Source organism: Nicotiana sylvestris, chromosome 12, assembly GCF_000393655.2.
Source record: "Nicotiana sylvestris chromosome 12, ASM39365v2, whole genome shotgun sequence".
NCBI classification, from domain to species: Eukaryota; Viridiplantae; Streptophyta; class Magnoliopsida; order Solanales; family Solanaceae; genus Nicotiana; species Nicotiana sylvestris.
Genome location: NC_091068.1, coordinates 2,964,164 through 2,987,872, shown reverse-complemented (window position 1 = coordinate 2,987,872; position 23,709 = coordinate 2,964,164). Strand labels below are relative to the sequence as shown.

General features: G+C 39.4%; 1 pseudogene; it reads left to right on the top strand.

Annotated features, from left to right (window-relative positions):
• Positions 1 to 2,657: 2,657 nt before the first annotated feature.
• On the top strand, positions 2,658 to 22,639 carry LOC104224438 (subtilisin-like protease; annotated as a pseudogene).
• The last annotated feature ends 1,070 nt before the right edge of the window (positions 22,640 to 23,709 follow it).

The window sequence follows — 23,709 nt, the reverse complement described above, 5'->3', positions numbered from 1 at the left end:
TTGCGGACCGCACATAGTCGACTGCAGACCACACATAGTCGACTGCGGACCGCACTAGCGGGTTCAGAGACTTGTGACTTTCTCTGAACCTGCAACATCTGGTTTTAAGCTTAAGGCATCCCGGAACCTACCCGAAACTCACCGGAGCCCTCGGGGCTCCTAACCCAACATACGTACTAACTCAATGACATCATACGAATTTATCCTTGCGATCAAATCGCCAAAATAACCTCAATAACAATGAATTAAACCTCAAAATCAAAGGATTTTTCTCAAACTTCATCGACTATCAACTTTAGCAATTTAGGTCCGAATCACGTCAAATGACATCCGTTTTTCACCAAATTTTACAGAAATATCTTAAATCATATGTAAGACCTATACCGGGCACCGGAACCAAAATACGGGCCCGATACCATCATGTTCTAATCAAATTTCATTTCAAATTTTCTTAAACAATTTCAGAAAATATTTTCTTTGAAAAATTCATTTCTCAGGCTTGGGACCTTAGAATTCAATTCCAGGCATACGCCCAAGTCCCATATTTTCCTACGAACCTTCCGAGACCGTCGAATCACGGATCTGGGTCCGTTTACCCAAAAATATTGACCGAAGTCAAACTAACTCATTTTATAACCAAATTTTATCATTTTTCATAGAATTTCATATTTAAGCTTTCCGGCTACGCGCCCGGACCGCGCACACAAATCGAGGTAATGATAAATGAGGTTCTCAAGGTCTCAGAATACAGAATTCAATTAAAAATAGACGATGACCCTTTTGGGTTGTCACAGTTATTCCATTTTATATTAAGTATAAAATAATACACCAATTGATGTGTCAGAACTATACCATGATTAGCAATGTAGGATTTAAAATACAAACCAAAAAATGGATAAAGTAATAGAGAATATTAGACGCATAATTATTTTATCTAATAAATCAAACTAGACGTATTTTTAATATATTTTAACATGTTATAGTAAGTATATTATCTTATTTTCTAGGTTAAAATTTTTATTTTTATAACGGTTAATTGTATTTATTTTTAAGCAGCTTAATGTTGTAATTATTTAATGACCCAATTTTAGCCATTTATGAGTTGAATTAATGAGGGAAGATTTAAGAGGATTTTTACTTTAGCCTAGTTGTTTACTTAAGTTTCAATGCCCACCAAAATCCATAGGGAAGGGACCAAAGCTCCTAGCAACCAAATAAAAAGGATCAAATACCTAATTGTTTCTTTTTTGAGTTACTTCATTAAGGCATATATCTATGTGGATCCTACCTCAATTTTACAATTACTCCATTATTAAATACCCAAGAATTAAAAAAAAATGAATGCGCCTTTAAGATGGCTGATATTTACAAATAGCCATTTATCAATCCTTTAATTGGAATATAGTCACTGTTATGTAGTTTAAAATTTCATAGGTAGGGCCAGAGCTAGTGTGTGTCTTACCGGTTAGTCCAAACCTAATAATTTTGGTCTAAACCTTATATTTATCCTAAGAAATTTATTGGATATGCACAAATTTATTAATTTATTTAGAACTCAATAATTTAAAAATATTAAAATTCTGAACTTAAAAACTTCAAATCCTAGTTTTGCCTCTGTTCATAGGTGCAACTTCAGACATAGGTGTAACTCCAGGATATTATCATGTAGTTTCACCTATGAAAATTGAAACTCCATAACAATAGCTATTTTTCTATTACAGGGTTGAAAATGTGGCTATTACTACACTATCAATCAAACTACATTGGCTTCATTATTTTCCACGTAATGATACCAGGTAGCCACTTTTAAGTATGATGTTTAAAATATATTTATATTTTATAATGCATTTAAAGATTAGCCAATTTCACTTAAACATCAAGACACGACATCTTAGAGTTTAAACATCAAAGTTCAAACTTCAGGACATTATGTCCTAAAATTCGAAAATTGTGTCAAGAAGTTCGAATCTTATATCCTGATTTTAAATTAGTAGTTCAGAAATTCAGGGCACTTAGTCCTGAATTTCAAATTAGCATTTCAAAAATTCAGGACCCTCGGCCCAAGAAAACGAAAAGATGAAAAGAGAAAATATATCAGTACCATCAATAAAAACACATGGAAATAATAAAGACATCACAAGAACCAGTGAATAAATGGAAAGCAGAAATAATAACCAGTAAATAACGGAAGAGTGGTGAAAACACAACACTGACCACTAGCAGTCTAAGACTAAATCCTATCAGTCTAGCCTTACACTGGTAGACTAACTGAAGCTCAACTACCTCTTAACCTACAACCGTAATGCCCGACCTCCAATTTCCTATCAAGTGTCATGTCCTCGGATAATTACATATATTGTACTTCCTCAATTTTCCTACATGGCTAGCTAACTAATATGTGGTTTTGCTATACTTGATTGCAGTGGCAGAGCCAAGATTTTTATTAAGCGAAATCAATATATATATATATATATATATATAATATTTTTTTTACCAAACTATTATAGTGTAATTTTCCAACGAAGGGGTGTCAATTTGACGCTCTTTGTCTAAGGGTGGCTCCACCACTGCTTGATGGTGAGTTTGTTTTATGCACTAACAACATAATATATAAATACATAATTAGTTTGTTAATATGTAATTACCTGTAAAACTTTATGCTAGATGGAATTCACATTCTCTTCATACACCAAAGCTTTCTTGGATTGCAGCAGAACACGGGTTTGTGGAGGGATTCCAACTGTGGTAAAGGCGTGATGACTGGAGTCGTGGACACGGGCATTACGCCTGACCACCCTTCATTTAGCGACAAAGGGATGCCTCCTCCACCTGCTAAATGGAAGGACAAATGTGCATCAAAATTAGCTAATTGGAGCAAAGTCATTCATAGAATTCGATGATTCACCTATTGATGATGATGGATATGGTACTCACACTGCCAGCACAGCTAGCTGCTGGGGGTTTCGTGAAAGGCGCCAATGTGTATGGGAATGCTAATGCAGGGGTGGCCCAGCGAGTTTTGTGGCCTAAAGCCAAATTTTACGAGGGACCTTAATATTTGTTTTTTTAAAAATTATTTATTTATTTGATATCTATTTTTCTAGCGATTTTTAGCTACAAAGTTATTAATAATTTTCTTATAATCAATAACTCTTAATATATTTTTCTTAATTGACAATATAATTAATCCATTTAACCCTTTTTGAGACATTGTTGATTTTATATGAGATTTTATCAATTTTGATTTTGAAAAATTCTTTCCGCTGTAGTGAAGGAAACAAAAGTTATTAACATTATTCCATAAGTAATATATGCATTGGAAAAAGAATCAAACCTTCTTATTTGACCGATATATCAATTAAATTATTATCTTCTAATTGCACTATTTTTCTTAATTTTTAATTTCGAAAAAAATCTAAACAATCAATATCGAATTGATTATTATGCTCTAGGGAACATTCAAGATTAATGAAATATTTTTTTAAATTTCCATTATCTAGTGATCTTAATTTTTACCGTTAAAAAAAAATCAAAAATATTTTTATATGCTTCGAATTATTTATTTTTTTTGGCAATCCGCTAGGCAAGCGCCTAGGGCTAGTTTTTTTATTAACAAGAGAAAAGAAAAATACAACAATTAGGAAGAGTACAAATAAGGGGGACAATAGCGCCGATATTGTTACCCATATGCCTTGGCTATATAATCACTCCTCTGCGCCTCACATTGTCTTATGATGGCAGCCTCATGTAGAGGATTCATGGGGTAGCTGCCGGCAAAGTCTCACGAGGGCATATAATCTCATAGCCTTGAGGATATTTTCCAAAGGCATAGGACCAAGGCAACACTAACCGGGCTAAACCTTACCTTACTATTCCTATTGAGGCTTTAAGTAGCCTCATCTACTAGCATGCATGTAAAAAAAAGAGCTGGAAATTACCAAATATTCAATGATCATCACAGAGTTTATAACATACTCTGTGATGATATTACAAATGAGAATACTAATATAATGGTAGAATAAAATGATGAAGGAATTAAAATGTTGTCCCTTCTTGTCCGAACTTGTAATTTCTTCAATTTGTAACTCTTTTTCATCACAATCCCAATTCTTCAAGATGTATTCAAAATTCATGATTTCTTTTTTGAACGATTGGACTTTGTAGATGTAGTTGGGGCAGCCTTCTTTTGTTTGGCAACTCTCATTGGGAGTCGCCTAACATTTAAAAAATCACTAACCTTGTAATAGCTTTCTTTACATTGCATCCAATAGCTTTCTTTCCGCTGGTGTAATAGTAGGAGTGGTTGTCACAATTTGTTGTTGCCCAGAAATTGTTGTTATTGTTGATGTGCGATCAACAGTAGGTTTAATAACTGGATCATTTTGATTAAGCTGCTGCTCCATTGCATCGAAGATTGGATTATCTGTTACAATATGCTGCTGCCCAGATTTTATTGTAGCAGCTGTTTGATCAGTTTCAGCTGGGACTAACTGCTTTGTATGTGTTGTTGCAGTTCGCTTCAAACTTCCATTTGGAGAATTTCTGGGCAAAAAAATTGGAGCGTTGATGTTCAATTTGCTCCTATGACTTGCTGCTGGTCCCTCATCATATTTTGCCATTGCTAGACAGTCAAGATCTTCACCTACACTCTCTTGATCGACCTCCTGATCAGCTTCTTCAGATGAAAACCCCGCATGACCATCACCCCAATCCTCGTATTCGTCATCCTCTTCACGTTGTTGTAACCAAAGTTTAGATTTGATCATTTTTGCTTGGATAAATTCATCATTGTTTCCGGTTGACAGAAAAAGCTGCCCAGCTTCACCTTCAAAGTCGCCGTAGGTTTCAACTGATTGTGATGGAACATCAAATACAAAGGTATTTAATGTGACCAAAGGCTGTTTAACCATTGTGGAGTTTTTCATCATTTCATTCTGAGCATTCTTGATGATTTGTTCTACCTGAGGATTGGAAAAATGCAATGTAGGTGCATTTGAACTGTGAGCTTGGATGTCCATAATTTCATTCCTCAAGTTGTTGTTGGAGTCATTTCGTCGAAAGCCTAAATTTTCAACTAAATCGTGACTGCCTTGCCCTCCTCGTTCATTACTGGGAGTTGGAACTAAATGTTTGGACATTCCACTATCAAGTAAGCCTTTTGCATGTACTTCAGGGTCCCCAGCAGCAGCAAGAACCTCGAAATTATTTGAGCTGGAACCAACATTGAAATCATTTTAACAAACAGTGCTATTATGTTGCGTTGGTGAGACCTGCTTCTTTGTGGGTGATTTTTTATGTGTTACCAAGCTCCAATCCCCTTCCTTTTTGTTCATGTCATCTTCCTTATAAACCCCTATCAACTTCCCATATTTGTTTTCCATCATTAAACTCTTAATCCCAACGTTTTCATTCCCAGAAATCTGGGCAGAAACTGTTTTGTCAGCGATTTGCTCTGCAATTTTCTGCTGCTCAGTTGCAAGTGTATGTGCAGCAGCTTGTTGCCCATTCCTATGACCTTTTTGATGCACCTCACCTGTTGGTTTTTCAATTAAATCATCAACTACAGCACCAGATTTTGGATCCCCAGCAGTAAGTCGATCAGCAGTTGCAGTCAATGCAACAATAGCATCCAAAGCTGAAAATACAGTATCTGATTCCATTCCAGATTTATCACGTCCTACTATCACATTAGTTGCATGGTTCTTGGCATTGGTTGCTCGAGCATCAGGACGTTTAGCATTAGCTGCAGTTTGCAAAGCACCAGTACCAACCTTGTCCTTGCCAAATTGTACAGATACCTCACCTCGATCAACAGCATCCTTTGGGCCTGATACTTGCGGAACATTAGACTGTTTCTGCTATGTATTAACCTGTCCAGTAACTGAAGGGGACTTAGAAGCAGTCCTGAATTGACCAACACCTTCAGCACATTCTACTGCTGCTTTGTCCACTGGTTTAACAGGTGCAACAACAGTTCCCTGAGCCAGAGTCCCCTGCTCAAATCCCTGCTCCCTTTCAGCTTGAGCATTTGGAAATTTAGCCTCTACATTGACAGTCTGCTTTTCATGATCAGTAGCATCTTGCAATGCCCCTGTTACAGTTTCCATTACGTTAGCTTGACCATTAACAACCTTTGATCCTGTTCGATTATCATCAGAAATTCCTTCAGCAGATCTCTGTTGGCCAGCATTAGCCTTATTTAATTCTCCATTAGCTGTTTCAGTCACATTACAGTTGCCAACTTCTTTTGCAACATCGTCCACCGACTGGCCAGATCTTTTGGCATTAAGGAAGTCCCTGGCATCTCCTTTTAATTTATCAACACTGGACATGTCATCGACCGAATTTTTGGCGGCGTCGATCTTATTCTTTAAAAGCAGTCGACACATCTCCTCTACGTGGCCTTGCCATTTACAATAAATACAATAACCCGGGAGGTTATCATATATTACTTCTTGAAACACCTCGACAATCTTTCTAGATGCATTATCAACATGAGAGATCGAGAATAACCTTAACTCTAGCAGTGCTAGGTCGAGATTTCATCTGTGTTGCTTTGTCGATAGCATATGGTTTACCCACTGCATTAGCTATTGACAATAGTGATTGTCGAGCAAATAATTCTGGAGACAAGTTTGGTAATGAAATCCAAATTGCAGCCTTTGATGTTTCTTCCTTAGGATTGTATCCAACTGTCCAAGGGAAGACCCTATACTGATGTTGTTCGCCACTGTGCGAAGAAGAATTTACTGCTCGGGCTAGTGCGTTGACAAAATCCTCTGGTTGATCCAATCTTAACAGTAGTTGACGTGGGGCAAGATGACCAATCAAGCAATGGCCTTTTATGCTTAGTATTTTTGGCAGTAAGCTTCTTAGAACCTGCAAATCTAGCGCTCTTGGAGATAACTTCAGCACAACTGCTTGATGCAGTCCTTCTTCAACAGCAAAAGTTTGTCTTTCCTCCATTGTGAATTGAATTGTAGGTTCCCCATGAACAATTTGGACAGGTTTTAAGACCAGTTTTGTGGAGATTGAAGCAGAATTATTTGTAAGTAATTGAGAGGCGTAAGGTTGTTGAATCTTGTTGTTGGGGATATGCTCACTACGATTTGGATTGGGCTCTCCCACAGCTGGAAGCTGGGGAGAGACGATGGCAGCCATGGCTGCTCAAAACACAAATCCTGCGATCTACAGTAAACTTCAAAGTATAAAGTAATCAACTCCAAAGTACTCTTCGAATTTGAGATTTTATTATCAACATTCTCATCAAATTGTTACTTCCTATATATCATACATTTTTTTTACGAAATTCGGTTCGATAATCATTTCAAGTGCAGTTTTCTTGGCAGAAATCATAGCAATTGCAACTTTGTTAAAGAAAGAAGTCACACTTTTTCAATTCAGAGAACCTTTTTTTAAACTTATACATAGCCTATTAGGTGTAATAAAAAATGGGGCTCCCACAAATGTGGGGCCTAAAACAGTTGTTTTACTTGCTTTATGGAAGGGCCGCCCCTGTGCGAATGGCACTGCAGTTGGGATTGCCCCTCTTGCGCACCTGGCTATTTATTATTAACTATATTATGTTCTCTATATTTTCACTAACTCATATGTTCTGTATATTTTGACTAACTCATTTATTAGTTAGTTATAGTTTGAATAAGTCTCCTAATATTTTGGAGCATATCTAGGAGTAGTTATTAGTTCCTATTATATGGGAGCTTCTTTAGCAGTAGTTGCCTACACTTTAGCTTTAGTTGGTTATAGTTCATGTATTTAAAAGCCTGCTGCCAGATTCAATAAATCTATCCTTTGAGCTCTTTCTACTCTAAATCTTATATGGTATCAGGGCTTCAATAAGCTCCACCGAGTTAGATCCATTACATTTCCTTTAAGCTTTCTCATCTATGGCTCCAGTTACCAACTCTAGTGATGTTGCTGCTGTTGAAGTTTGGCAAATTTGTCCCACATCGGTGGGCTCTTGAATTTTGGGGGGATTTTCCCTCTATAAAAGAAAGCCTAATGTTTAGGATTTAAACACACCTCTCATTTGCCTTCTCATCTATTTAAGGCATTTGTATCTTCTCTCTTTAGTATTATTTCACTTGTATTTTTGGAGTGAAATAAAATATTAGTTGTGTCCGAGGAGTAGGCAAAATTAGCCGAACCTCGTAAATTCTGGTGTTCCCTTTATTGTTGCTTTATTGTCTTATTTATTATTTGGTGGCTGTCATAATTTTTGGTATAGTAGTTGTGACTTATTCACACTATATACATTTGGCTTCCGCAACAATTGGTATCAGAGCCAAGGTACTGTCTAAGTATGCTCTGTGGTTGCAGCATAGTCTGATCTTCCACATCAGAAAAGATTTATCTTGGTAACTGAGTCAAGGTTCTGTCTGAGTATGCTCTGTGGTTGCAGCTTAGTCTGATCTTCTACATCAGAAAGGAATAATCTTGATTTGTGTCGTCAGCTATTAAATAATATTTGTGTCAAATATGGGAGACAATAAACAAGAAGAATCTACATCAAGTGTCAACAATACGTCATCATTGGCATCTTCGCTTATGACAAGAATTGTGTCAAATGCGAAATTTGCGGTAGAAATTTTTGACGGGTCCGGGCATTTTGGGATGTGGCAAGGCGAGGTTCTAGATGTCCTTTTTCAACAAGGGCTAGATCTGGCCATTGAAGAAAAGAAACCAGATGTTATTGGAGAAGAAGATTGGAGAATTATCAACCGTGTTGCTTGCGGTACCATTCGATCCTACCTTGCTAGAGAGCAGAAATATCCATACACAAAGGAAACTTCTGCAAGTAAATTATGGAAAGCACTGGAGGATAAATTTTTGAAGAAAAACAGTCAAAATAAATTGTACATGAAGAAGAGACTGTTTCACTTCACCTATGTTCCTGGTACCACGATGAATGAACATATCACCAGTTTCAATAAGTTGGTCACAGATTTGCAAAATATGGATACAACTTATGATGATGGTGACTTGGCCTTAATGTTGTTGGCGTCACTTCCTGATGAGTACGAGCACCTTGAAACTACTCTACTCCATGGAAATGACGAAATTTCTCTCAGAGAAGTTTGTTCGGCTTTGTACAGCTATGAACAAAGAAAGCGAGAAAAACAGAAGGGCGGAGAAGGAGAAGCACTGTTTGTGAGGGGTCGTCCTCAAAATCAAACGAGGACAAAGAAGGGAAGATCCAAGTCAAGATCCAGACCCAGCAAAGATGAATGTGCCTTTTGTCGAGAAAAAGGGCACTGGAAGAAAGACTGTCCGAAGTTGAAGAATAAGGCCAAACATAACAATGGAAAGGCCATTATGGATTCAAATGTAGCTGATTGTGATGATTCAGACTTCTCATTAGTTACAACAGAGTCATCAACATCATCAGACATATGGTTGATGGACTCGGCTTGTAGCTATCATATGTGTCCCAACAGGGACTGGTTTGTGGAATTTCAAGAAGGAGAATATGGAGTCATCCACACAGCGGATAACAACCCTCTTACCTCATATGGCATTGGTTCAATACGATTAAGGAACCATGATGGAATGATCAGAACATTAACAGATGTTCGATATGTACCGGATTTGAAGAAGAATCTCATCTCTGTGGGAGCCCTGGAATCAAAAGGGTTTAAAATCATTGCAGAAAATGGAGTGATGAGAGTATGCTCCGGTGCACTAGTGGTAATGAAGGCTAATCGGAAGAATAATAATATGTACCGCTATCGTGGCAGTACAGTTATTGGGACAGCGACAGTGACATCCAGTGACGACAAAGAGGCAGAAGCAACCAAGCTATGGCACATGCGCTTGGGACATGCTGGAGGAAAATCCTTGAAAACTCTATCAGATCAAGGATTGTTAAAAGGAGTAAAGGCTTGCAACTTGGAGTTTTGTGAGCATTGTGTTAAAGGGAAACAGACAAGGGTTAAATTTGGTACAGCGATCCATAATACTAAAGGCATTTTGGATTATGTACACTCTGATGTTTGGGGTCCTTCCAAAACACCTTCATTGGGTGGGAAACACTATTTTGTAACCTTTGTTGATGATTTTTCCCGAAGAGTATGGGTGTATACAATGAAGAGCAAAGATGAAGTGTTGGGAATTTTTCTCAAATGGAAGACGATGGTGGAGAATCAAACAGGCAAGAGGATCAAGTGTATTCGCACAGACAATGGAGGTGAATACAAAAATGATCATTTCAATAAGGTCTGTGAAAATGATGGCATCGTCCGACACTTCACTGTTAGACATACACCACAACAGAATGGAGTGGCAGAACGTATGAACCGGACCTTGCTGGAGAAGGTACGGTGTATGTTGTCCAATGCTGGCTTGGGCAAAGAATTTTGGGCTGAGGCAGTTACATATGCATGTCACCTCATTAATCGCTTACCATCTGCTGTTATTGATGGCAAGACACCATTTGAAAAATGGTATGGAAAGCCTGCTGTAGATTATGACTCTTTGCACGTGTTTGGCTCAACTGCATATTATCATGTGACAGAGTCAAAATTGGATCCAAGGGCAAAGAAGGCTATTTTTATGGGAATTACTTCTGGAGTCAAAGGATATCGCTTATGGTGTCCTATGACAAAGAAAGTAATATTCAGCAGAGATGTTACCTTTGATGAATCTGCTATGGTAAATAAGGTAACAGAAGACACCAAACAAAATAAAGGTGCTTCTAAGCAGGTGGAGTTTGAGGGAAAATTTATTTTTCCTACACAAGAAGCAGAGGAGGAAACAAATGAAGATTACCCTCTGGAAGAAGAGCCAGTAGAGGAGATTCCAACTCAGGAACCTCAACAACAACTTGAATCAATAGCAACCAGCAGGCCAAAAAGAACAATAACGAAACCTGTTCGTCTCATAGAGACGGTTGCTTGTGCAACCTCAATTGTAGCTGATGATGTTCCTACTACTTATAAAGACGCTGTCCAAAGTTCAGAAGAAGATAAGTGGAGGATTGCCATGAATGATGAAATACAGTCCCTTCATCAGAATCATACATGGAGATTGGCCAATCTCCCGAAGGGAAAGAAAGCAATTGGGTGCAAATGGGTATTTGCAAAGAAAGAAGGATTTCCTAACCAAGTAGATGTTCGCTACAAAGCAAGATTGGTGGCCAAAGGATATGCTCAAAAGGAGGGAATTGATTACAATGAAGTGTTTTCTCCAGTTGTAAAACATTCCTCCATTAGAATTATGTTGGCTTTGGTAGCACAATTGGATTTGGAACTAGTTCAGATGGATGTAAAAACTGCGTTTTTACATGGAAACTTGGAGGAGGAAATCTACATGACTCAGCCAGAAGGATTCAAAGTTGCTGGAAAAGAAAATATGGTATGCAAACTTGAAAAATCGTTGTACGGATTGAAACAATCTTCTAGACAATGGTACAAGCGATTTGACGAGTTTATGTTGCGGCAAGGGTACAAGAGAAGCAAATACGATCATTGTGTGTATTTGCACAAGCTTAAAGATGGTTCCTTTGTATATCTTCTCCTATATGTTGATGATATGTTGATAGCTTCCAAGAATTTGGAAGAAATTGATAAGTTGAAGATTCAACTGAAGAAGGAGTTCGAGATGAAGGATTTGGGTGAGGCAAAGAAAATTCTTGGCATGGAGATAATTAGAGATAGACGTTCAAAGAAACTCTGTTTATCTCAAAAGGAATATTTGAAGAGAGTACTTCAACGTTTTGGCATAGATGACAAGACTAAGCCAGTTAGTACTCCACTTGCTTCCCATTTTAAGCTAAGTACTACTATGTCGCCAATGGATGAAGCTGAACGAAAGTATATGTCAAAGGTACCATACGCAAATGCTGTTGGTAGCTTGATGTATGCAATGGTTTGCACAAGGCCTGACATTTCACAAGCTGTTGGAGTTATTAGCAGATATATGCACAATCCAGGGAAGGAGCATTGGCAAGCTGTGAAGTGGATTCTACGGTATATTCATAATACTGTAGATGTCGGGTTAGTTTTTGAGCAGGAAGACAATCAGTCTGTAGTTGGATATTGTGACTCAGATTTTGCGGGTGATCTGGACAAACGAAGATCAACTACTGGTTATGTGTTTACTTTTGCAAAGGCACCAGTTAGTTGGAAGTCTACTTTGCAGTCAACAGTTGCTTTGTCTACAACAGAGGCAGAGTACATGGCTATTACAGAGGCTGTGAAAGAGGCAATTTGGCTTCAAGGATTGCTAAAGGAGCTTGGTGTTGAACAAAAAGGTATCACAATTTTTTGTGATAATCAAAGTGCTATTCAATTAGCGAAGAACCAAGTGTATCATGCAAGGACGAAGCACATTGATGTTCGGTATCATTTCGTACGAGAAATCATAGAAGAAGGTGGAGTCACAGTGAAGAAAATTCATACTACGGAGAATCCTGCTGATATGCTGACAAAGGTGGTGACTGCGGTCAAGTTTCAACATTGTTTGGATTTGATCAACATTGTTGAAAACTGAAGATTGAAGATGAAGACACAATCAAAATTTGTTATTGAGAGAAAATTGAAGATGTGGAATTTTGCCAAGGTGGAGATTTGTTGAAGTTTGGCAAATTTGTCCCACATCGGTGGGCTCTTGAATTTTGGGGGGATTTTCCCCCTATAAAAGAAAACCTAATGTTTAGGATTTAAACACACCTCTCATTTGCCTTCTCATCTGTTTAAGGCATTTGTATCTTCTCTCTTTAGTATTATTTCACTTGTATTTTTGGAGTGAAATAAAATATTGGTTGTGTCCGAGGAGTAGGCAAAATTAGCCGAACCTCGTAAATTCTGGTGTTCCCTTTATTGTTGCTTTATTGTCTTATTTATTATTTGGTGGATGTCATAATTTTTGGTATAGTAGTTGTGACTTATTCACACTATATACATTTGGCTTCCGCAACAGCTGCTGCCAGCAGTCCAGCAACCTCTGCCACCACTAATGTGGTACAATTTAATCCTGTTGCTCAGTTACCTATTAAACTACAAGGTAACCTCAATTTTCCAACATGGAAAGCACAACTTGTGATGCTACTAAATGGGCATCAACTCATGGGTCATCTTGATGGAACCACAACTGCTCCATCACGTACTATTACCCAAAATGATCTTACTGTTGCAAATCCCAATTATCAGATCTGGTTTTCTCAGGATCAATTGATTCAACAAGCAATGATGGCATCGGTTGATCCCACCATTGCCCCAACTGTTGCCACAACACCATTTGCTAACAAAGTGTGGGAACTCCTTCACATGGCTTACGCCAACAAAAGTCATACTCACATCTTTTGCTTGCGGGATCAATTGCAAAATACCAAGAAGGCTTCTAAAACCATTGCAAAGTACTTACAGGAGGTTCGTTCTCTCTCTGATGCTCTCAAAGTTGCTGGTTCACCTGTCAATGACGATGAACTAATTGTCAAAATTCTAAGTGGTCTTGGCCCCGAGTACCGTGAAATCTCTGCTGCGATACGCGCACGAAACTCTTCTTTGAGCTTTGAAGAATTATTTCACAAGCTCACTGATCATGAGTTTTTCCTCAAACATCAAGATCTGGAAAAATCTTCTATGATCACAGCTGCTGTTGCACAGAAATCCAACACGCCTCCTCAATTCAACAAGAACAATCCTCGTTTCAACAATCAGTCATGGAAACCACCTCAGTCTCGATAATGGAATTCCAACAATCAGCAAAACAGGAGACAATTTAAGAAATCTGTCAAATGTCAATTGTGCCAAAAGTTTGGTCACACAGCAGATGTTTGTCGCTCCAAGTCGCACAATCATCTTGAAGCTCAGGCTAACTTTGTGTCTAGCCTGCAATCGACTGGAAACTCTTGGGTTCTAGACTCTGGTGCAACTCACCATGTCACTACTGAGCCCCACAACCTTGAAGAGTATACCAGAACTGAAGGAATATCCATGGGTGACGGTAAAACCATTCCCATTACTCACACTGGTTCAACTCTAATTCAGGCATCTAAAACTGCTTTTAAGCTTTCATTTCTAATTCAAGCAATGAAAGTAGAGTATGATGCTTTCATAAAAAACCAGACTTGGGAACTGGTACCGCGAGACCCGTCCAAAAATGTTGTGGACTGCAAATGATTGTATTGAATCAAGAGGAAAGCAGATGGTTCTATAGACCGCTTCAAAGCTCGTCTAGTTGCTAAAGGGTTCACGCAGCGCCCTGGCTTAGACTTTCATGAGACATTCAGTCCTGTTGTTAAACCGACAACGGTCAGGTTGGTGCTATCTATAGCTGTGCAACACAATTGGCCAATCCATCAACTTGATGTCAATAATGCTTTCCTACAAGGAAAATTGGATGAAGTTTTTATGTCTCAACCCCGAGGTTTTATTAATACGCAATTTCCGACTCATGTTTGCAAACTGAAGAAGGCTATTTATGGCCTCAAACAAGCCCCCAGGGCTTGGTATAATGCTCTGCGTGAACATCTGTTGAAAATGCATTTTGTTAAAACAGAATCCGACACCTCTTTATTTGTGTGGAAGCATCTAGCTGTAACTATTTATGTGCTTGTCTATGTCGACGACATCATAATCACTGGAAACCATCCATAAGTGATTAAATTTGTCATTACTTCCTTGGCAGAAAGATTTTCATTGAAGGATCTTGGTTATCTAAACTACTTCTTGGGTGTTGAAGTTAAGCAAGAATCAAATGGTCTCATTCTTTCTCAATCAAAATACATTCTGGACATTCTTTCTGAATTGTGCTAGTTTTTCCAACAATTATGGTGATGTATGGGAGAGGTAAGCAATGATTCAACTCTCCTTGGTGAGATAAGCAATGATGCAATGAGTGGTAGGTGAGATGGGAATATTGCAAATTGATCCTTCTTGGTAGGTGAGATTTGCACTTATGGCCCCTATCTCAAAACTATAAATACCCCCTTCCATTTCATTGTATAACACACCAAAAAATATATATCAAAACTCAAGAAGAAAGAGTTTGAGAGGGAGAGAGATATAGTTCCTTTAGGAATGTTTCCTAACAGAGGAGTGACAAAATAGTGAGTAGAATACTAGTCGGGTATTTTTCGGGAAACACTTTTGTGTGCGCCACTATTTTGGGTAGAGCTCAGGAATTGTTGTACCTCCAAATTATTGGGGAAGTCTCTCTTTGTATGCCTGCTAAATGTTTTAGTGGAAGTTGGTGTCGGATTTGTGGACGTAGCCTAAACGTTTTAGGTGAACCACGTTAAATATTGTGTCATTTATTTTTGGTTTCGTTGATCATTTGCTGTGCAGTAGTGTTTAGTGCCACCGGGTCCTAACAAGTGGCATCAGAGCTTTGGTTAGAGTACTATTCATACGTACGGTACTATTCATACGTACGAGTACTATTCATCCATACGGGCACTATTCATATCCACGGTTACTATTCACCGTCGGAATTTTTTTTAGATTGCAGAAGTCTGTCAAATTCTGATCTAAATGGAGGCGAGGACAAGCAAGATGGTCAACCTGAATGGCACAAATTATCACTTATGGAGAAACAAGATGAAGGATCTCCTGTTCGTGACAAAGATGCACCTGCCGGTGTTCAGTTCTCAGAAACCTGAAGATAAGTCAGACGAGGACTGGGAATTTGAGCACAACCAAGTGTGCGGCTACATACGGCAATTTGTTGAAGACAATGTGTACAACCACATTTCTGGTGTGACACATGCAAGGTCGTTATGGGACAAGCTCGAAGAGTTGTATGCCTCTAAAACAGGTAACAACAAATTATTTTACTTGACAAAATTAATGCAAGTAAAATATGTAGAAGGGACAACTGTGGCAGATCACCTTAATGAAATACAAGGGATTGTCGACCAGTTGTCGGGAATGGGCATAAAGTTCGATGACGAGGTACTTGCTCTTATGGTGCTGGCAACACTCCCAGAGTCATGGGAAACCTTGAAGGTTTCAATCACCAATTCTGCACCCAACGGTGTGGTAAACATGGAGACAGTCAAGAGTGGCATTCTGAATGAAGAAATGAGACGCCGATCACAAGGAACATCTTCTTCACAGTCAGAGGTGTTGGCTGTTACGACCAGGGGGAGAAGTCAAAATAAGAGCCAGAGTAACAGAGATAAGAGCAGAGGTAAATCCAACAAATTTGCAAATGTTGAGTGCCATTACTGCAAAAAGAAGGGGCATATCAAAAGATTTTGCCGACAGTTCCAGAATGACCAGAAGAAGAACAAAGGCAAAAAGGTGAAGCCCGAAGAAAGCAGTGATGATGAAACGAACTCCTTTGGTGAGTTCAACGTTGTCTACGATGACGACATTATCAATCTGACAACCCAAGAGATGACCTGGGTGATTGATAGTGGGGCTACCATTCATGCGACGCCACGGAGAGAACTCTTCTCATCTTACACACCTGGAGACTTTGGTCGTGTAAAGATGGGAAATGCCAATTTCTCAACAGTTGTAGGCAAAGGTGATGTTTGCCTAGAGACCATGAATGGGATGAAGCTACTTTTAAGAGATGTCAGGCATGTTCCAGATATGCGCCTGAATCTGATCTCCGTAGACAAGCTCGATGAGGAAGGTTACTGCAATACCTTCCATAATGGCCAATGGAAGCTCACGAAGGGCTCATTGGTGGTGGCGCGGGGCACGAAGCAGTCAAAGTTGTACGTGACCCAGGCGAGCATCTCCCAACAAGTTATAAATGTTGCGGAGAATGATAGCAATATCAAGTTGTGGCATAGACGTCTTGGCCACATGAGTGAGAAGTCAATGGCGCGTTTGGTAAAGAAGAACGCCTTACCAGGTCTAAACCAGATCCAGTTGAAGAAGTGTGCTGACTGTTTAGCTGGGAAACAAAACAGAGTTTCGTTCAAAAGATTCCCTCCTTCCAGAAGGCAAAATGTGTTGGATCTGGTACACTCAGATGTATGTGGACCTTTCAAGAAGTCCCTCGGTGGTGCCCGATATTTCGTGACCTTTATTGATGATCATTCACGAAAGACATGGGTATACACGCTGAAGACCAAGGATCAAGTGTTTCAAGTTTTCAAACAGTTTCTGACCTTGGTGGAAAGAGAGACTGGTAAGAAGTTGAAGTGCATCCGGACAGACAATGGCGGTGAATACCAGGGTCAATTTGATGCTTACTGTAAAGAGCATGGTATTCGACATCAGTTCACACCTCCTAAAACTCCCCAGTTGAATGGCTTGGCTGAGAGGATGAACAGAACTTTGATCGAGAGAACCAGATGTTTACTCTCTCATTCAAAGTTACCAAAGGCTTTCTGGGGTGAAGCTCTAGTTACAGCAAGCCTATGTGCTGAACCATTCACCCTGTGTCCCTCTTCAGTACGAGGCTCCAGAAAAGATTTGGTCAGGAAGAGATATCTCTTATGATCAATTACGGGTATTTGGCTGCAAAGCCTATGTCCATGTTCCGAAAGATGAAAGGAGCAAACTTGATGTCAAGACAAGGGAGTGTGTATTCATCGGCTATGGTCAAGACATGCTTGGCTATAAGTTCTATGATCCGGTGCAGAAGAAGCTCGTCAGGAGTCGAGATGTCGTGTTCGTTGAGGACCAAACAATTGAAGACATTGACAAAGTAGAGAAGTCCACTGATGATTCTGCTGAGTTTGAGTTGCCTCCAACAGTGGTGCCGAGACAAGTTGGAGATGATGTTCAGGATAATCAACCTGAAGCCCCTGATCTTCCTAATGAAGATGAACCAGCAGATACTGAAGGTAACGAGGACAATGGTGATGATGATGCAGACGAGGAGGATCAACCTCAACCACCAATCCTCAATAACCCTCCTTATCACACAAGATCTGGAAGAGTTGTGCAACAGTCTACCAGATATTCTCCACATGAGTATGTGTTACTCACTGACGGGGGAGAACCCGACAGCTTTGAAGAAGCTATTGATGATGAACATAAGGAGAAGTGGATAGAAGCCATGCAAGACGAGATGAAATCCTTGCATGAGAACAAGACGTTTGAGCTGGTGAAGTTGCCGAAAGGCAAGAGAGCTTTGAAGAATAAGTGGGTGTTCAAGATGAAGCATGATGAACACAATTCCCTTCCGAGATTCAAAGCAAGATTGGTCGTCAAAGGTTTCAATCAAAGGAAAGGCATTGACTTTGATGAAATATTCTCACCAGTTGTGAAAATGACCTCAATACGCACGGTGCTGGGATTAGCAGCAAGCCTCAACCTGGAGGTTGAGCAGATGGATGTAAAAACCGCCTTCCTACATGGTGATTTGGAAGAGGAGATATACATGGAGCAACCAGACGGTTTCCAGCAAAAGGGGAAAGAGGACTGCGTTTGTAGATTGAGGAAAAGCCTCTATGGCTTAAAACAGGCACCAAGGCAGTGGTACAAGAAGTTCGAGTCGGTGATGGGGCAACACGGCTACAAGAAGACAACTTCAGACCATTGTGTGTTCGCTCAGAAGTTTTCTGACGATGATTTCATCATCCTATTGCTCTATGTGGATGATATGTTGATTGTTGGCCGGAATGTTTCCAGAATTAATAGCTTAAAAGAACAGCTAAGCAAGTTCTTCGCCATGAAAGACTTGGGGCCAGCAAAACAGATCCTTGGGATGAGGATTATGCGAGACCGAGAAGCCAAGAAGTTATGGTTGTCTCAGGAGAAGTACATCGAGAAGGTACTTCAACGGTTCAACATGGAGAAAACTAAAGCAGTTAGCTGTCCTCTTGCTAACCACTTTAGATTGAGCACCAAGCAAAGCCCGTCAACAGATGATGAGAGAAGAAAGATGGAGCGGATTCCATATGCTTCAGCAGTAGGAAGTTTGATGTATGCCATGGTTTGTACACGGCCAGATATCGCTCACGCTGTAGGAGTGGTAAGTAGATTTCTTTCTAATCCAGGAAAGGAACATTGGGATGCTGTTAAGTGGATTCTCAGGTATCTTCGAGGAACCTCCAAACTATGCTTATGTTTTGGAGAAGACAACCCTGTGTTGGTTGGCTATACTGATGCAGATATGGCCGGAGATGTTGATTCTAGAAAATCAACTTCAGGATACTTGATTAACTTTTCAGGGGGAGCTGTGTCATGGCAATCAAAGTTGCAAAAATGTGTTGCATTATCAACTACTGAAGCTGAATTCATCGCAGCAACGGAGGCTTGCAAAGAATTGATATGGATGAAGAAGTTCTTAACTGAACTTGGATTTTCGCAAGACGGTTATCAGTTATTTTGTGATAGTCAAAGTGCTATCCACCTTGCGAAGAATGCCTCATTCCATTCCAGATCCAAACATATTGATGTGAGATATAATTGGATCAGGGATGTGTTGGAGAAGAGGATGTTGCGGCTTGAAAAGATCCATACAGACGAAAATGGATCGGACATGTTGACCAAGACTTTACCGAAAGGGAAGTTTGAGTTCTGTAGAGAAGCTGCAGGGATAGTGGATCCACCATATAGTTGGAAGGGGGAGAATTGTTAGTTTTTCCAACAATTATGGTGATGTATGGGAGAGGTAAGCAATGATGCAACTCTCCTTAGTGAGATAAGCAATGATGCAATGAGTGGTAGGTGAGATGGGAATATTGCAAATTGATCCTTCTTGGTAGGTGAGATTTGCACTTATGGTCCCTATCTCAAAACTATAAATACCTCCTTCCATTTCATTGTATAACACACCAAAAAATATATCAAAACTCAAGAAGAAAGAGTTTGAGAGGGAGAGAGATATAGTTCCTTTAGGAATGTTTCCTAACAGGGGAGTGACAAAATAGTGAGTAGAATACTAGTCGGGTATTTTTCGGGAAACACTTTTGTGTGCGCCACTATTTTGGGTAGAGCTCAGGAATTGTTGTACCTCCAAATTATTGGGGAAGTCTCTCTTTGTATGCCTGCTAAATGTTTTAGTGGAAGTTGGTGTCGGATTTGTGGACGTAGCCTAAACGTTTTAGGTGAACCACGTTAAATATTGTGTCATTTATTTTTGGTTTCGTTGATCATTTATTTTATTCCACTGTGCAGTAGTGTTTAGTGCCACCGGGTCCTAACAAATTGGATATGGACAATTGCAAAGGTATTTCTACTCCCATGTGTTCCAGTGTACCACTTCGACTAGGTGATGGTTCTCCACCTACTGATGCCACACGTTACCAGCGCACCCTTGGAAAGTTGCAGTATTTGTCCATCACTCGGCCTGACATCTCTTATGCAGTCAATAAATTGTCGCAATTTATGCATGCGCCGACTGATAATCATTGGAAAGCGGTTAAAAGAGTACTACGGTATCTCAAAGAAACAACGAGTTCAGGACTTCGCATCCTTCGCAGCTCTGGCTCTAATTTGTATATGTATGCTGATGCGGACTGGGCAGGCGATCCGAATGACAGAATCTCTACATCAGGTTACATCCTTTCTTTGGACCAAATCCAGTTAGTTGGTCATCAAGAAAGCAACATGCTGTGGCTCGATCATCCACCGAGGCAGAGTACAAATCAGTGGCCAATGCACTTTCGGAGCTCACTTGGGTGCGAAACTTACTGCATGAGTTACATGTCACCATTTTGAAGACACCAACCATCTATTGTGACAATGTTGGAGTTACTTATTTATCTCACAACCCAGTGTTTCATACCCGTATGAAACATGTTGCTGTAGATTTTGCATATGTCCGTGACCAGGTTCAAGCTCAGCAAGTTCATGTTACTCACATTCATGCTTGTGATCAACTTGCTAATACCTTCACCAAGCCACTACCTAAATCAGCATTTACTAGGTGTCGTTCCAAGTTGGGCATTGTTGCACCATGCCTGACTTGAGGGGGTGTATTAACTATATTATGTTCTGTATATTTTCACTAACTCATATGTTCTGTATATTTTCACTAACTCATTTATTAGTTAGTTATAGTTTGAATAAGTCTCCTAATGTTTTGGAGCATATCTAGGAGTAGTTATTAGTTCCTATTATATGGGAGCTTCTTTAGCAGTAGTTGCCTACACTTTAGCTTTAGTTGGTTGTAGTTCATGTATTTAAAAGCCTACTGCCAGATTCAATAAATCTATCCTTTGAGCTCTTTCTACTCTAAATCTTATATTTATAAGGCCTGTAATTATGACGGTTGTCATGACAGTGACGTTTTGGCTGCTATGAATGTAGCTATTGACGATGGTGTTGATATCTTGTCACTTTCCCTTGGTGGAAGCATTACGTGCTTCCCCTTTGATCCCATTGCACAAGGTGCATATAGTGCGACAAAAAGAGGTATTCTTGTAAGTTGCTCTGCGGGTAACTATGGTCCAAATAATAGCACTGATGCAAACGCAGCCCCATGGATTCTCACTATAGGAGCAAGTACTCTTGACAGGAAAATTAAGGCAACCGTTCAGCTTGGAAACAAACAAGAATTCGAGGGTGAATCATCTTTTCATCCAAAGGCTTTCAATTCAGCATTTTCCCCTTTATATGAACCTGGAAAAAATGAAAGTGACTCTGATGAGAGCCCTTTTTGCTAACCGGATTTAACGTTCCCACGTAATGAAGGCAAAATAGTCTTGTGTAAGATAGGTGGTCGTGTTACCAGATTTGAGAAAGGCGAAGCTGTAAAGAATTCTGGAGGTGTTGGCATGATTATCATCAATGGAGAGGAAGATGGTTTCACAATGTCAGCCGATGCTCACGTCCTTCCTGCCCTGGATGTTACTTATGCAGATGGAATGAAAATTCTTGCATACGTGAATTCAACAAAGATACCTGTTGCTAGAATTACATTCCAAGGAACAATAATAGGAGGTAAAAGTGCACCAGTGGTTGCTTCATTTTCTTCTCGAGGACCAAATATTGCCAGTCCTGGAATTTTGAAGCCTGATATTATTGGTCCTGGTGTTAACATTCTTGCTGCTTGGCCTACTTCTGTTAAGAACAACACCAACACAAAATCTACCTTCAACATAATTTCCGGTACCTCTATGTCATGTCCTCACCTCAGTGGAGTTGCAGCATTGCTTAAAAGCGCGCACCCCACTTGGTCTCCTACAGCTATCAAGTCAGCAATAATGACAACTGCCGATACAGTAGACCTTGCCAACAATCCAATCCTAGATGAAAGGCTCCTTCCTGCTAATATCTTCGCCATTGGTGCAGGACATGTCAATCCATCAAGAGCAAGTGATCCCCGACTAATTTATGATACCAAATTCAAGGACTACTTACCTTATCTATGTGGTTTTAATTACACAAATCAAGAGCTTGAAAGCATTCTATAACGCAATGTGAATTGCTCGGAAGTCAAAAGTATACCCGAAGCACAACTGAATTACCCTTCATTTTCCATCACACTCGTAGCAAATTCTCAAGCGTATACAAGAACAACCACTAACGTCGGTGAGGCTAAATCATTTTATAGCGTGGAGATCGTTTCACCACCAGGAGTTCCCGTAATTGTTAAGCCCTCTACTCTAAAATTCTCTAAGTTGAACCAGAAGTTGACATACCAAGTGATCTTTTCCAAATCAAACAATAGTTCAAATAATGATGTAGTTCAAGGATTCTTGAAATGGACTAGTACTACACACTCCGTAAGAAGTCCCATAGCAGTTGTGCTAGTCTTGTAACCTTTGTAAATCTTTGTGATATTTTACATATGAGTTTCTTCTAAATTTCCCTCTTGTTCTTTCTTTCGAATAGATAGAAAGGCCGGTCCATCTATGAAAATAGAGTAAGAATACTCTAAGAAAGTTAGCTTATTGTAGTACGAAAGTTTTCTGAGTTATAACAGCTAAAGTTGGTTATGGTACAAAAGTTTTCTGAGTTGTGTAGCTTGGCAAGCCGTCCCTTATGGGTTGTTAAAGTCATCCCCTTTGTAGGAAAACTTTTGCGACAATAAACAAATTAACTGCTAGTATAGCTTTGCAAGCCGTTCCTTATGGGTTGTTGAAGCCAACTTTTTTTGTAGGGAAACTTTCGTATCTATGATTTAATTTGCTTTCTTGGAGTCTCTTGCTATGTTCTTTATGTTGCGGAAGCCAAATGTATATAGTGTGAATAAGTCACAACTACTATACCAAAAATTATGACAACTACCAAATAATAAATAAGACAATAGAGCAATAATAAAGGGAACACCAGAATTTACGAGGTTCGGCTAATTTTGTCTACTCCTCGGACACAACCAATATTTTATTCCACTCCAAAAATACAAGTGAAATAATACTAAAGAGAGAAGATACAAATGCCTTAAACAGATGAGAAGGCAAATGAGAGGTGTGTTTCAATCCTAAACATTAGGCCTTCTTTTATAGGGGAAAAATCCCCCCAAACTTAACTCCCAACCAATGTGGGACTTTGGCATTTTGCCAAACTTCAACAAATCTCCACCTTGGCAAAATTCCACATTTTCAATTCTCTCTCAATAACAAATTTTGGTTGTGTCTTCATCTTCAATCTTCAGTGTTCAACAATGTTGATCAAATCCAAACAATGTTGAAACTTGATCGCAGTCACCACCTTAGTTAGCATATCAGCAGGATTCTCCGTAGTATGAATTTTCTTCACTGTGACTCCACCTTCTTCTATGATTTCTCGTACGAAATGATACCGAACATCAATGTGCTTCGTCCTTGCATGATAAACTTGGTTCTTCGCTAATTGAATAGCACTTTGACTATCACAAAAAATTGTGATA